Source organism: Erpetoichthys calabaricus, chromosome 3 (assembly GCF_900747795.2).
Source record: "Erpetoichthys calabaricus chromosome 3, fErpCal1.3, whole genome shotgun sequence".
In the NCBI taxonomy this organism is placed as follows: Eukaryota; Metazoa; Chordata; class Cladistia; order Polypteriformes; family Polypteridae; genus Erpetoichthys; species Erpetoichthys calabaricus.
In genome coordinates, this window is record NC_041396.2 from 276,829,311 (window position 1) to 276,844,031 (window position 14,721).

Sequence of the window (14,721 nt, forward strand, 5' to 3'; positions counted from 1 at the left end):
TTGTATATATTGTTCCTAATCTCAGATGCTGTCTCTGTTGTTTTGTGCCCGTCCATATTCCTATTACCTACTCTTGCTCTGCTCATGAAGGGTTTACTGTTCCTATGATGGGCTATTCAAGTCTCACTGCACCTAACCTTGACACTACATGCTTGTTTTTCTTAGTTTCCCTCAATACAGCTAGGTGGGGTCTGCACACTGATTCAAGCCTAAGAGTCTTGTTCTTCCTAAGGCCCTGTGATTTTCATGATCACACCTGTGAGAACACAGTAGATTCCGTTTTCTGATTTTTAATCTTTTCAGGCCTGCAGGTGGCAAAATTCTGTCTATAAATTGTTTGTGCCTGAGATGGAATCTGAGCGCATATGGCTGGTAGGAAATAACAAAGCCCTGTATTTGAGATTTTTAAATGCAATATTGAAGGCATTCATTATAAGCACTTTGTCATTGGAGCAGGATATGTTGTGTGTTGTAGACATTTAGAGTAAAAAACCCTCACACCTTAAAATTCACCTAAATTTCATTACAGATTGGCCCATTCTGGGCAATAAAAGGAAAACTAAAGTGCCAACAGTCAGCGCAGACTTGATCAGCACAAATGACATAGAAAGTATTTTAAAATTATAAAATTGTGTGGGTGGTACGGTGGCACAGTGGGTAGCGCTGCTGCCTCGCAGTTAGGAGACCTGGGTTCACTTCCTGGGTCTTCCATGCGTGGAGTTTGCATGTTCTCCCCGTGTCTACGTGGGTTTCCTCCCACAGTCCAAAGACATGCAGGTTAGGTGCATTGGCGATCCTAAATTGTCCCTAGTGTGTGCTTGGTGTGTGTGTGCGCACCCTGCGGTGGACTGGCGCCCTGCCCGGGGTTTGTTTCCTGCCTTGAGCCCTGAGTTGGCTGGGATTGTCTCCAGCAGACCCCCGTGTCCCTGTAGTTAGGATATAGCGGGTTGGATAATGGATGGATGGATAAAATTGTGAAAAATTGTTCATATTCAGTATCTGGTTTTAATTATACTTGGTTTTATCAAATAGTAAACTGTGTTGTGTAGTGTAGTAAGCTTCCACTAACATTAAACTTGTATCCAAACTCATTAAGTGTACAGTTCTATCTCATTGTGACACAAAAACTAAACTCCATAGTAGCTCTTTAACCATACTATAATTACTAAAACTGAAACTAATATATATAAAAATAAAACAGAAATGTCTTTGTAAAATAAAAAAAACTAAAAATTCACGATGAAGGAAAACTAAAACTAAACTGAATTTCCAAGTAAGGTCAGAAAAAAAATATAGAAATAAAAACTAACATAAAAAGGCAAACCTATAACCTTGGTGGCCAGTACCAGTACACCTCGGAGTCAATTCAAAAGAATTACCAGTTATGCCTCATGCCTTTTGAATATAGGAGAACCATATTCGCAAATGCAGACATGCCCCAGTGCTACTGGAATACACCCTGGCAACTGCTCAAACCAACCTGAATGTGACTAAACAGATTTTAAAATATTTTGTTGCAATACCATTCACATACTTTGAGAAGCATTCTTAAAAACAAATAACACACACTTCATTGGTGAAAAGAAAAACAAAATATTGCAGAACTGTCACAGTGCAACACTTCCTAATTTATATAAGCAAAAATTAAATATCTGCTTAAAAGTGAACATTTAAATTGTCAATTTTAAATAATCTGCACTCTGCACTTTAAGGAGTGGTGTGTATTAAAGGATTAGTTTTCCTTCATTGAAACTTGTCAATCACAACACTTAACAGAGCCTGTATGACTATCTCAAACAAAATGCTATGCACAGATTTTAATGCAAATTTTTCTATCAAAATTGTCATTGTTCAAACCGACTTTACAACGTGCTAAAACATCTATTTAGTGAATTGTTAAAAGGTTCTGAATATTAATAGTATTCATGCATACAAACTTTCTCAAACCTGCCTACTTCAACTGCAGGCTACAGGGGGACCATAGCCTACCCCATCAGCACTGGACAAAACGCAGGAAACTTCCCTAACCAGCACACCAGCTCATTGCAGGGCACATGCATGTACGTACACTCACAATTACAAAGTGAAAATGTACAGATGAAGATTAGCTTAATCTAGACATCTCTGGGGGCGGCACGGTGGCAGCGCTGCTGCCTCGCAGTACAGAGACCTGGGTTCGCTTCCTGGGTCCTCCCTGCGTGGAGTTTGCATGTTCTCCCCGTGTCTGTGTGGGTTTCCTCCCACAGTCCAAAGACATGCAGGTTAGGTGCACTGGTGATCCTAAATTGTCCCTAGTGTGTGCTTGTGTGCCCTACGGTGGGCTGGCACCTTGCCCAGGATTTGTTTCTGCCTGCCCTGTGTTGGCTGGGATTGGCTCCAGCAGAACCCCATGACCCTGTGTCAGGATATAGCGGGTTGGATAATGGATGGATGGATGGATAGACATCTCTGTGAATATTAAATAGAGATGCACTGAACTTTCAACCACTAAAAATATTTGCCCAAAAATAGCAAAACATGGCACATTCAGCCAAATGAGTACAGATGCATACTTTTTATCTAAATGTGCGACAATGTTTCCATTGCTATTCTGTGCGGATTATGCATACTAATTTCAAAGAGCACCTGCTGTTCAATAGGGAAAGAACTTGAAATGCTTTTACAAAAGCAAACACACAATGGAAGGCAAAAAGGACCATACCAGGACAAACTGAACTGGAGCACAAAAACATGCTGTTACTACAAGTTGAAATTTATAAACAATGTGGATTTGTAATGACTTGCCAGCCAAGATATAGGTAAAGCATCTGGGCAAGATAAGCTCCACTCTCATTTTGTTACTGTGTTTTATTTATTCACTAGTTGTGTTACCTGTCTCAATTCTCGTTTATACTTGACATGTCCATGAGGTGAAAATGACACTAGATTTGAAAACATGCTGCCCTATGCACAGAAATTTTTCTAACAATGCGGCAGATGCGATGTATCTAAAAATGGTGAATTTCAAGGAGAGGCTGATTACATGGGTGCCAGAATGATGAACATAGGGCTGAATATGACAACAGGCCCTCAAAATGAAAGAGAAGCAAAATCATTTGAAATGCATCTGCTCATCATAAACTGTAGGTACCCCACTAACAAGAATATTAGACCCACCCATCCTTCACTGCTTTTGGCCAATAAGTCTGACACTCCACCTTCTCCTTTTCCTCTTCTTCTTAAAGGCTGTAAGAGCAGGCACAACTATTCTTTCATCAGCAGAGTAACATCCTCTGCTGTGACATTATTAGCTATGCAACACTGACCAAATACTGTCACTTACTGACTAGGAGGATATCAACAGACTGATTGAATGGGCTGCAAGAAGTATAAATATGTGTCGCTTACTACCTGCATGTGTTGCAGCTTTATGTGGTAATTATACACCAGGCTTCAGGCAGACTGAAATATATATTATAAACATACAGGCTTATTTAGCTTTAATATTTGCAGTGCCCAATCTGTTGGAATTTATTTTGTAAGGTGTGCAATTGTAAAAAATACATTGTAATTTCCAACAGATAGCGTATCACAGCATTAGCACAAATCCTATATCAAAGACATATAACAGAGACATAGAAACCAGACAGACACACAGCCAGTTGTCCTTTTATTATGGTGGATTTGTCAAGTTTCAGCTCATTTTTAAAAAAAATGTACCCTTTGAAGTGACTAATGTCAATAGTAAGCAAGTCTTTATCAATTTGCTGTTTTGTAAGTCAATATCATTGCAATACATAAATCAAAATTTAAACTGCTTTAATATAGGCTACATGCAATGGCACAAAAACAAATGTGTTAAAAAACCTAACTGAAGAAAAAAATGTAATCTGTCCCAATATTTTCTGAAATTTGGCTTCATCCAACAATTTTAATTTCAGTGCATCATTAATGTTAACAGTATATTTGAAGAAAAGCTTATTTTTAAAATACTTTATAAAAAAAATATCTCAATTGACATCTTCCTTAATACTCATGGATGCAGAGGTAGGTAAGACTTTTCAAGAGGAACCCACATTTAAATATGTTGTAATATATTCCTTTTGCTTTTTGAATGCTCATTTTTAGGTTTTATTAAGTGAACCCACTATCCCAACTACCTAAATATACAACATAAATAAAAATAATTTGAGGTATTGACAAAAATATAATTCCAACCATTATGAAACTGTTCCAAAAAACATGTATTTTTTAATTCCTCACTACTATCAATCCTACACATACTGGAGCTCAGGTCTTCATCACCTAATTAGTTTTAACAGAAGTCCTTGTTTAAACCTTTTGCTTTCAAACTTTTTAAAACAATGCATAAGGTTCTAACAACAACTTTTATGCTTTAATAAGGTTCTATCTATCTATAATAAACATGAGATAACTCAAAAGTGTACTATCGACCCTGACACAGTTAAAACTGTTTAGAACTTCCAAGAAGGATACTCAAAGCATGAATGCAACTGAAGTCATGGAAACAGCTTATTCATAAGAACACATTCTTACTCGTATGAAATGTTTGCCTCTTTCATCTCACGTTATCCCAGTATTTTTTTTATTCTTTTTATTATTCTTTATAGAAAGCAGCATGGTTTTAAAACTAGTATTTTACAGTATTGCGAGTACAGTAATCCCTCGCTGTATCGCGCTTCGCCTTTCGCGGCTTCACTCTATCGCGGATTTTATATGTAAGCATATTTAAATATATATCGTGGATTTTTTGCTGGTTCGCGGATTTCTGTGGACAATGGGTCTTTTAATTTCTTGTACATGCTTCCTCAGTTGGTTTGCCCAGTTGATTTCATACAAGGGACGCTATTGGCTGAGAAGCTACCCAACTTACTTTTCTCTCTCTCTCTCTCTCTAGTGCTGACTTTCTCTGATCCTGACGTGGGGGGATTGAGCAGGGGGGCTTGTTCGCACACCTAGACGATACGGACGCTCGTCTAAAAATGCTGAAAGATTATCTTCACGTTGCTACCTTCTGTGCAGCTGCTTCGTGAAGCGACATGCTGCACGGTGCTTCACATACTTAAAAGCACGAAGGGCACGTATTGATTTTCGATTGTTTGTTTTTCTCTCTCTCCCTCTCTTTCTCTGCTCCTGACGGAGGGGGTGTGAGCTGCCGCCTTCAACAGCTTTGTGCCGCGGTGCTTCGCATACTTAAAAGCCAAACAGCCCTATTGATTTGTTTGCTTTTCTCTATCTGCTCCTGACGTGCACTCCTTTGAAGAGGAAGATATGTTTGCATTCTTTTAATTGTGAGACGGAACTGTCATCTCTGTCTTGTCATGAAGCACAGTTTAAACTTTTGAAAAAGAGACAAATGTTTGTTTGCAGTGTTTGAATAATGTTCCTGTCTCTCTACAGCCTCCTGTGTTTCTGCGCAAATCTGTGACCCAAGCATGACAATATAAAAATAATCATATAAACATATGGTTTCTACTTCGCGGATTTTCTTATTTCGCGGGTGGCTCTGGAACGCAACCCCCGCGATGGAGGAGGGATTACTGTATACATGTACAAAGTGTCATCTCAGATGGCAAAGATAGTTTACTCATGTTGTAATGCACTCATATCAGGAATGTGAACTGATCATACTGTAGTAAGTAATATGTAAAACAGTATGGATGAAATCATAAAAAAGTGAAATGTCAAAAACTGCTGGGGAAAAAAAAAATGGTATAGACAAAAGACCAAAGTGACAAATGAGCACATCTAGGAACCCCGCTTTGGGATTTTTTTTTCTTTGGAAAGAAATGAAATGTAGCATAATAAAATGTATAATTTAAGGAGAAACACTACACACAACATAGAGGGGGCCACAAAGCCCTGTGAATTAAAGGGTACCTGTACTATGTACTCCTATTGACTGTTGTATCTGGTTGTTAGGCTGGTCATATCTTCATTCAAATATGTGAGCACTACAGCCAGAAATCTATGACTGAAACTTTTTTTTTTTTAACAATAAACATGTATTAATGCTAACTGTGCACATAGGCAAACCTCTTCTTCCATCGAAATGTTTGCAAATGTTCTGCCACTCAATTTGCCTCAACAGCAGGTTATGTTCTCTCTCTTACCGCTTCTGACCACACAGCACTTTGGTAATAGCCATAGAAGATAATCTCACTTATAACGCAGTTCATGCACAAGTCCATACACAAAGACATTACCTTTAAGATGTCAATATTGCCAACATAAAACACATTTTCCATTTCCTTTTGTGATAGTCAAAAACAGTGGGAATGTCATCACAAGGCCCAAAAATTAAAGCTAATAACATTTGAACTTATAAAGGATTTACCACTTTAATATGTGTCCTTCACTTTGCTCCACAGCAATATCCCAAGACAAAAACAGCAGCTCATTACTCGCTGCATGCATTTACTGGCACCTTTACTCCTGTGCTCTTTTGTCGGATCACTCATAATGACATTCAAAGCTAAACACTACATTCTTTTGACATCTACATAAAGTATAATTCTAAAACACAGTTTACTGCACAGTTTAATTAATAATAATACATTTTAAAGACTATATAAACAATTGTATTTTAAATCAGGCATCCATTTAAGTGTTTGGATAGGGCATTACAGTGATGTAAAACAGGACGATTGTGTAAAATGAGGTGAGACAATATATGACTATATATATATATATATATATATATATATATATATACACACATATACATATACAAGAGAAATGTATATAAATTAAAAAGCCAGATTATAAATCATTTTCAAAGGCTAACATGCACTTTGATTTGACAGCACTTTATTCGTACCATTGGGGAAATGTATATTTTAACATAGGTTCAGTAAATAAATGACACAAACAACACTGATCACAGTTTTCACTTCTTTAGAATATGTATTTTTAAGCATACACACAGTAAATGTAATGGGTAAACCCATCAGTACATCCCACAAAAACAGAAGGGCATTTACCATTGTATAAATACCAACATAGATATCAAACTGTCCTCTGTGAAATGCAGCATCTCCATCATTGACAGGAAAAGAAAAATACAGCATCACATCCTTTATTGAAAGCAAAGAGACTAAACAAGATGCACTTGTTTTCCATTTGTAGTGATCTTTGGTAACAGTCTGCATTGTGAAATTTCCATCATTCAATCACCATTCAACCACTATCTGACTTTCCAATTATAACCATGGCCCATGGTGGTTAATAGCCTGTTCTGATACCTTCTGTCAGAACCAAAAATCCTTACAATTTGTTCTAGAAACATTCACCAAAAGTTAATCTCAAATATACTACATAATGTTGTCTAATAGCTTAGGGAATAGACTACAAGAAAGAACTGCCATCCACCCACCTATTACCTGAACCTACTTTTCTCAGTACAGGATTTTACAAAGCAATACTCCTATCAATGCTCTTAATGTTATTTTATAAAACAATATATATATAGACCAATTCATTTTTGGCACCAGTTCAGCATGCAACCTGAGCACATCAGTCTGATATTACAGACCAATTTAAATATACTATGTGTATGTTTTTTAGATTTCTGTGGATAAAACATCATTTAAGCATATCAATTATTTAAATGTTTCTTATCTATACACTTACTGGTGGACTGAGAATTTCTGGACTTGAGTAAGTTATGTGTAAATTGTGAGACAACCATTCATTTTTGCTAGAGTATTAACAGATATTGTCATTTGGGAAGCATTTTGTCAAACTTATACAGTTTATCGGCAAATTACAATCAATGAAATATGAAATCATGGCAAAAAATTACTTGTGGTGCTACCCAAGATACATTTTTCCTTTTTAAACGTTTTGAGCACAGCAACAGAGTCGTGAAGCAACTATCTTAAGAGATGTGCTGTAGCTACTACATAGAAGATCACCAAGGTCCTTAATAACAAGGATGCTCAATTATTTATTTACCTTCGAGAATAAACACAGTTGCTGACAAGCTTTGTCTTTTGCTCTGCCAACTTTCTAATTTCACAATTTTTACTCAAATATTTTGAAGAGCATCAGCAAACCCAAAAAAAGAATTGAACACTAAAGGGAACTTGCAGCCAATTACATAAAACATAATTAGGCAGTAGGTCATCGATTACTTTTTAATACACAGAAAATAATATGTAGCCAATATCCATAGGGCGATACTTTCAACTATAGTATGTAAGTACTCAACATATTCACTACAAAGAACATTGTGCAATGTTTTATTATATAGTTTGTGAGACAGATTCCCTTATTCCCAGTTTCCTGCTTGGATTAAATAAAACTTCTATCTATCCTAGGAAATTTATAAGACCAGTAAATAGTTGTATGCAAATAATTTTTTAAACAAACAAAGCAAAGATTAATTAAGTGACTTGCTCAAGGTCACAGAATGAGGCCACTCAGAGTTATATCAACAACCTCGTGGATTTGCTGTATGCCTATTGAGAAAAGAAAATAAAAAAAAACGCAACAAATAAATGTCTCATAAATTTAGTGTGTGTATAGTTCTGTTTGTATAACCGTGTAATATAAAGTAAATAAAGGCCACTCATGTACATATGTAACTGGTTACAATTAGGTAAGGTTATAAGGGCTTTACAAAAGAAATTCAGCATACTACTTTTAGGATGTCATATAGTGGTATAGTGGTTATGGTTAGCACTGCTACATCAGACTCTGGGTTCAAATCTCCCACCCTGTTGCAGTCTACATGGAGTTTGCACATTCACTACATGTCTATTGGAGTTTTATAACATACAAAGTAACGCCTCTTGGTGGGGGTGGGGCATGCAATGGAATAGCATCCCATTCATGGTTGGGCCTTTCCCTTGACCCAATGATGCCATGATAGTCAAGTTGGAAAAAGTTCAAAATTATCTATATCATCTGGATTAAATGTTCACAAATATCCATGACAAGCACAATATGACCATAATTCACCTGTAAAAATCTGGGTATGACATGCAGATATCCTCTGCCTCATGCACATTATTGTAATTAGTAGTATCATTTCAAAACCAAGCCTTCACAACGTATCTGCCTGTATGTTCAAATGTAACCCAATTCAGGATCATTTTCCAGGAATGCATTACACTTCAAGAAGCTCCAATATGTTGGCCTCACATCAAAAATATACGGTCATGTACAAGAATGTATTCTCTTTATAAACTGTCAACATCAAATATCTGAGAATAGGCACTGCTTACAACTATATACCCTCACGAGACGACACAGGCCTTCTGATGCTAACCTTATTGAGCAACTCATGGCTGAATGCTCATCTAGCCCCTGTCACCCCTATGAATGTTACATCTGTGTGGGCTCCTTCAATTATACCTTTTAATTCAAGGCTAATATTAAACAATTGTAGGTGAAAACCCACTTGCCTCAATCAATACTGTTTATTTACTGTTTTTTTTTTCTCCCATTTACATACAGCATTCCTTTAGGACAGTACATGTCACAGGGCTCAGTATCCAACTCTTCTTGCTTTATTTCTAGAACTTTTCTTGCGGCATCAACCATCTAAAGTGGACTTTAATGCACTTTAGGAGTCTTTGGACCTTACCTATTTCCAGAATGTATAGCTCTCTATTCTTAATATACAGTGCATCCTGAAAGTATTCACAGCGCATCACTTTTTCCACATTTTGTTATGTTACAGCCTCATTCCAAAATGGATTAAATTCATTATTTTCCTCAGAATTCTACACACAACACCCCATAATGACAATGTGAAAAAAGTTTACTTGAGGTTTTTGCAAATTTAATAAAAATAAAAAACTGAGAAATCACATGTACAGTACATAAGTATTCACAGCCTTTGCTCAATACTTTGTCGATGCACCTTTGGCAGCAATTACAGCCTCAAGTCTTTCTGAATATGATGCCACAAGCTTGGCACACCTATCCTTGGCCAGTTTCACCCATTCCTCTTTGCAGCACCTCTCAAGCTCCATCAGGTTGGATGGGAAGCGTCGGTGTACAGCCATTTTAAGATCTCTCCTGAGATGTTCAATCAGATTCAAGTCTGGGCTCTGGCTGGGCCACTCAAAGACATTCACAGAGTTGTCCTGAAGCCACTTCTTTGATATCTTGGCTGTGTGCTTAGGGTCGTTGTCCTGCTGAAAGATGAACCGTCGCCCCAGTCTGAGGTCAAGAGCGCTCTGGAGCAGGTTTTCATCCAGGATGTCTCTGTACATTGCTGCAGTCATCTTTCCCTTTATCCTGACTAGTCTCCCAGTCCCTGCTGCTGAAAAACATCCACACAGCATGATGATGCCACCACCATGCTTCACTGTAGGGATGGTATTGGCCTGGTGATGAGCGGTGCCTGGTTTAAATTGAATTTGCAAAAACCTCAAGTAAACTTTTTTCATGTTGTCGTTATGGGGTGTTGTGTGTAGAATTCTGAGGAAAAAAATTAATTTAATCCATTTTGGAATAAGGCTGTAACATAACAAAATGTGGGAAAAAGTGATGCGCTGTGAATACTTTCCGGATGCACTGTACAGACTATATCAGGTAGTTGAGCATGCCTGCCAATTATTGGTTTCTTGTCCTATTAATTTTATGCAACTTATGAATAATTGAAAACTGATGATGCATTCATAGCTTACCTAAAGTTGCATTCAAAAGTTTTGGCACTCCTGGTCTGGTCAAACTACACATTTCAAAGTGTCTCTAAATAAACTGTACTTAATATAATTACAGCAGGATACAAAATTAAATGTTGCAATTCTGCAAAATTAATGGCATTTACTGTTCACCTGTTGAGTTTAATATCTTTTAAGAAAATAATAAAATTTACAAGTGCAGAATTTTGGGTTTATTTACAGCTCAATAATACTTTCTATGGACCCAAAACAAGATTGCTGCCTTAAAGTATGCCAGGTAAATAAGATTCTTGAATACATATCCTAACCCTCAAGTTTACATACACCTTAGCTAAACAGATTTTCAAACTCAAAATTCCCAAAGTCCACACATATCATGTTCTAAAATAATTAATGTGTTAAGTCAATTAGTGTATCTACTTAATTTTCATAAGATTTTTTCTCCAAAATAATAAGATACAAATTTATTTTAGCTTGTAATTACTGTGTCAGATATTTACTGGCTGCGGTGGGTTGGCACCCTGCCCGGGATTAGTTCCTGCCTTGTGCCCTGTGTTGGCTGGGATTGGCTCCAGCAGACCCCCGTGACCCTGTGTTCGGATTCAGCGGGTTGGAAAATGGATGGATATTTACTGGATCAAAAGTTTACATACACCAAGTTAGTATTTGGTGGTGTTACCTTGAAATTGCTTAACAAGATCAAATACATAGGATAGCCTTCTACAGGTTTCTCACAAAACACACCACTTGACTTAACACATGAATTGTTAGGTAATGTGGTATGTGTGAAGTTGGGGGATTTTCAGTTTGAAAGTTTTAGCCAAGGTGTATGTAAACTTATGTCTCAACTGTCACTCCTTGTAAACTGGATGAATGTGCAAAGCAGAACCTATTTATCACTGTAAGAGACCTGCAGAAAGCTTTAGTGGACCACCAGAGTGGTTGTTCACAAAACAGCACTGCTTTGAAGAATAAGTTTTGTCTCCCCCCCAAACCCCCAAATACTCCTAAGCATTCACTTGCTGAAAATTTGGTCAAGTATTTGTAGAAATGAATACCTTGCCAAACATACTGAATGGGGTCCATGTATTCTGCTTTAAAGGAGTACTCCCCCCAAAATTATTTTGTATGTTACTCCTTCCATCATACAACAGCAAGCAATATCAAAAACGTCCATTAAAAAAAAAAAATCTCACATTAATCATGTCACATAAGACACTTGTCAAGTCATCCAGTCATGGCTAACAAATAAAACTCACACATTTTTTCCTAATATATTGTACAATATATACATAAAACTAAGGCAGGGCAAATGCGTTCACACAGAAATGAGCTTTGAAAATGAAGACAGGACTCTTGACTAATGAATGAGGGGAAGTCCACTGGGTAACATATTAAAGAAAAAAAAATTGAGTGCATTATTCCTTTAAGTATGTGTGGCAGCCAATAAAGTATTGGTCAGGTGGAATGAGGAATATATGAAAATGTCAACAAAGGTTATGTCTTAAATTCAATGAAAAGACTGAAACAGAAAAATGGTTGGATATTTCACCAAGATAGTGATGCAAAACATACCCTACAAACATCTATATATATAACTCACTAAGCCGACAGACAGAGCCACGCCCGCCAACTCACAGAGCCCCGCCCACCAACAATTCGAGTGAGAGCAAGAGCATTTGCCAAGCATGTTTTCATTAATCAAGATCGAACGTCAGAGGTTCGAAGACGATCACAAACCGTCGTAGTACCGACCATAAACGATGACGACTGGCGATCCAGCGGCATTATTCCCATGACCCGCGTGGCAGCCGACCGGGTAACCAAAGTCTTTGGGTTCCGGGGGGAGTATGGTTGCAAAGCTGAAACTTAAAGGAATTGACAGAAGGGTACCACCAGGTGTGGAGCCTGTCGCTTCATTTGACTCAACACAGGAAACCTCACCCGGCCCGGACACGGAGAGGATTGACAGATTGATAGCTCTTTCTCCATTCTGTGGGTGGTGGTGCATGGCCGTTCTTAGTTGGTGGAGCGATTTGTCTGGTTAATTCCGATAATGAACGAAACTCCCTCCTGCTAAATAGTTACGTGACCCCCGAGCGGTTTGCGTCCAACTTCTTATAGGGACAAGTGGCGAGGAATTCCCAGTAAGTGCGGGTCATACGCTCACACTGATTAAGTCCCTGCCCTTTGTACACACCCCGTTTCTACTACCATGGTTGGGTGACTTGGTGGATTATATATAGAAAGGCAGCCGAAACTGTAAACAACAATGAAACGTCAATGTGGCTCAGAGGTGCATGTGGACTGTAGCAGAGACGAAAGCGACCAAGGCGGTGTTTGGAAAATGACACGTCAACGTGACTCACAGGTGCATGTGGACTGTACACAGACGAAAGTGACTTAGGTGAGGAATTGGGGGCGGGCACACGAGCAAGCAGTGTGTACTGAACGATGACTAAGAGATGACTAAGAAATCAGCAGACTAGAATGACGGGGGGGCTGGGGCGGAATGGGCATCCTTACCCTCTCCCCCCATTCCGCCCTCCGCACCCGAGCACCGTCCAGCCCCATCCCTCGCTCTGGGAATTGTATGTTGCCCTCTCCAGAGTTCCATCTTTTCATTCACCTACAGTCGTATCCTTAAACCCACCCCACTTGGACAACTGTGTCTTTCAGGAAGTGTTCACCCATCAATACATAATTATGCGGCGTATGCTACGCCACGGGTTGGCTAGTCTATTATATAACAAGACTTAAAGTTTAAGGTTTTGAAATTGCCTTCACAGTCCTAATATTTAAATGTTATTAAAACCTGTGGATAGATGTCAAATATACAGAAACACACTTCAGTATATCAAACATTTTTAATCTAATTCCTGCTAGAGAAGAAGTTATGAAGTTCAAACTGAAAGGGTCAGATTTAACAAATACACAGCAATTGTACATAAGAATACGTAGAAATCTGTTTGTGTATTGTGTATATACACTGCAGAGATTTGCTTTAAATTCCTTTCACCTAGCAAAATGTACAGCTTGTCCGGACAGCTAAACAATTGCATGCAACTGTACTTCCTCATATGCATACCAGATGTTTTAGCAACAGCTGAATAAAATGTTTATCTTTCTCATTTTACACCAAAAACAAATGTATCAACATATTTTCTTCTCTTCCTAAATTTAAAACAGAAAAACATTGTTTAGGATTATGTTCATTTAAAAAATAGCTGTTCTGGTCACTATGCTGCCCATTATGAAATCTAACCTGTTTAGACTCGAGGGTTCCAAACCTGGCTCACTCATTGTATGTGAAGTTTTTCCCTTGCAGGATGCTACAGTTTACGTTGACTGGCACCAATAAATTGGTCATTTGGATACCTGCCATACAATTGACTGGCACCTCAAATAAGGCATTTCTTCAAGTGCCCAATGCTGCCATGCCCAGCCAACACACACAATTTTTCCGTACTGAAGGAAGCAAGCGAATAAATCAAAGCCTGAATAAGAAATATTAAAATGTGTGATTACCATTTGCCTGTCTTGTGAACATGCTTCAGGCGGTAGAGAAATGCTACTGTACTTCGATGTAGTTTCTCCTATGAAGTGCTTCAATTTATTATAACCTGGAGTGGACTGCTAATACAAATAAACGGATTTGTACCTCCACAACCTGAATGCATAAACTGTTACAGACAAAAGAACCTAAATTGACAGCAACATCTAATCTCATTTTATCTGTATTTTCTATAAATAGAGATACAGTTAGGTCCATAAATATTTGGACAGAGACAACTTTTTTCTAATTTTGGTTCTGTACATTACCACAATGAATTTTAAATGAAACAACTCAGGTGCAGTTGAACAGCAGACTTTCAGCTTTAATTTAGTGAGGTGAACAAAATGATTGCATAAAAATGTGAGGCAACTAAAGCATTTTTTAACACAATCCCTTCATTTCAGGGGCTCAAAAGTAACTGGACAAATTAAATAACTGGAAATAAAATGTTCATTTCTAAATACTTGGTTGAAAACCCTTTGCTGGCAATGACAGCGTGAAGTCTTGAACTCATGGACATCAGCA

General features: G+C 37.9%; 1 long non-coding RNA gene across 1 annotated transcript; it reads right to left on the reverse strand.

The window, feature by feature from the left end:
• Positions 1-6,793: 6,793 nt before the first annotated feature.
• On the reverse strand, positions 6,794-14,393 carry LOC127527051 (uncharacterized). The gene is made up of 2 exons (XR_007934416.1): positions 13,397-14,393; positions 6,794-12,238 (listed from the first exon to the last, which is right to left on the reverse strand). It is a non-coding gene; the product is annotated as an uncharacterized LOC127527051 (long non-coding RNA).
• Positions 14,394-14,721: the final 328 nt, after the last annotated feature.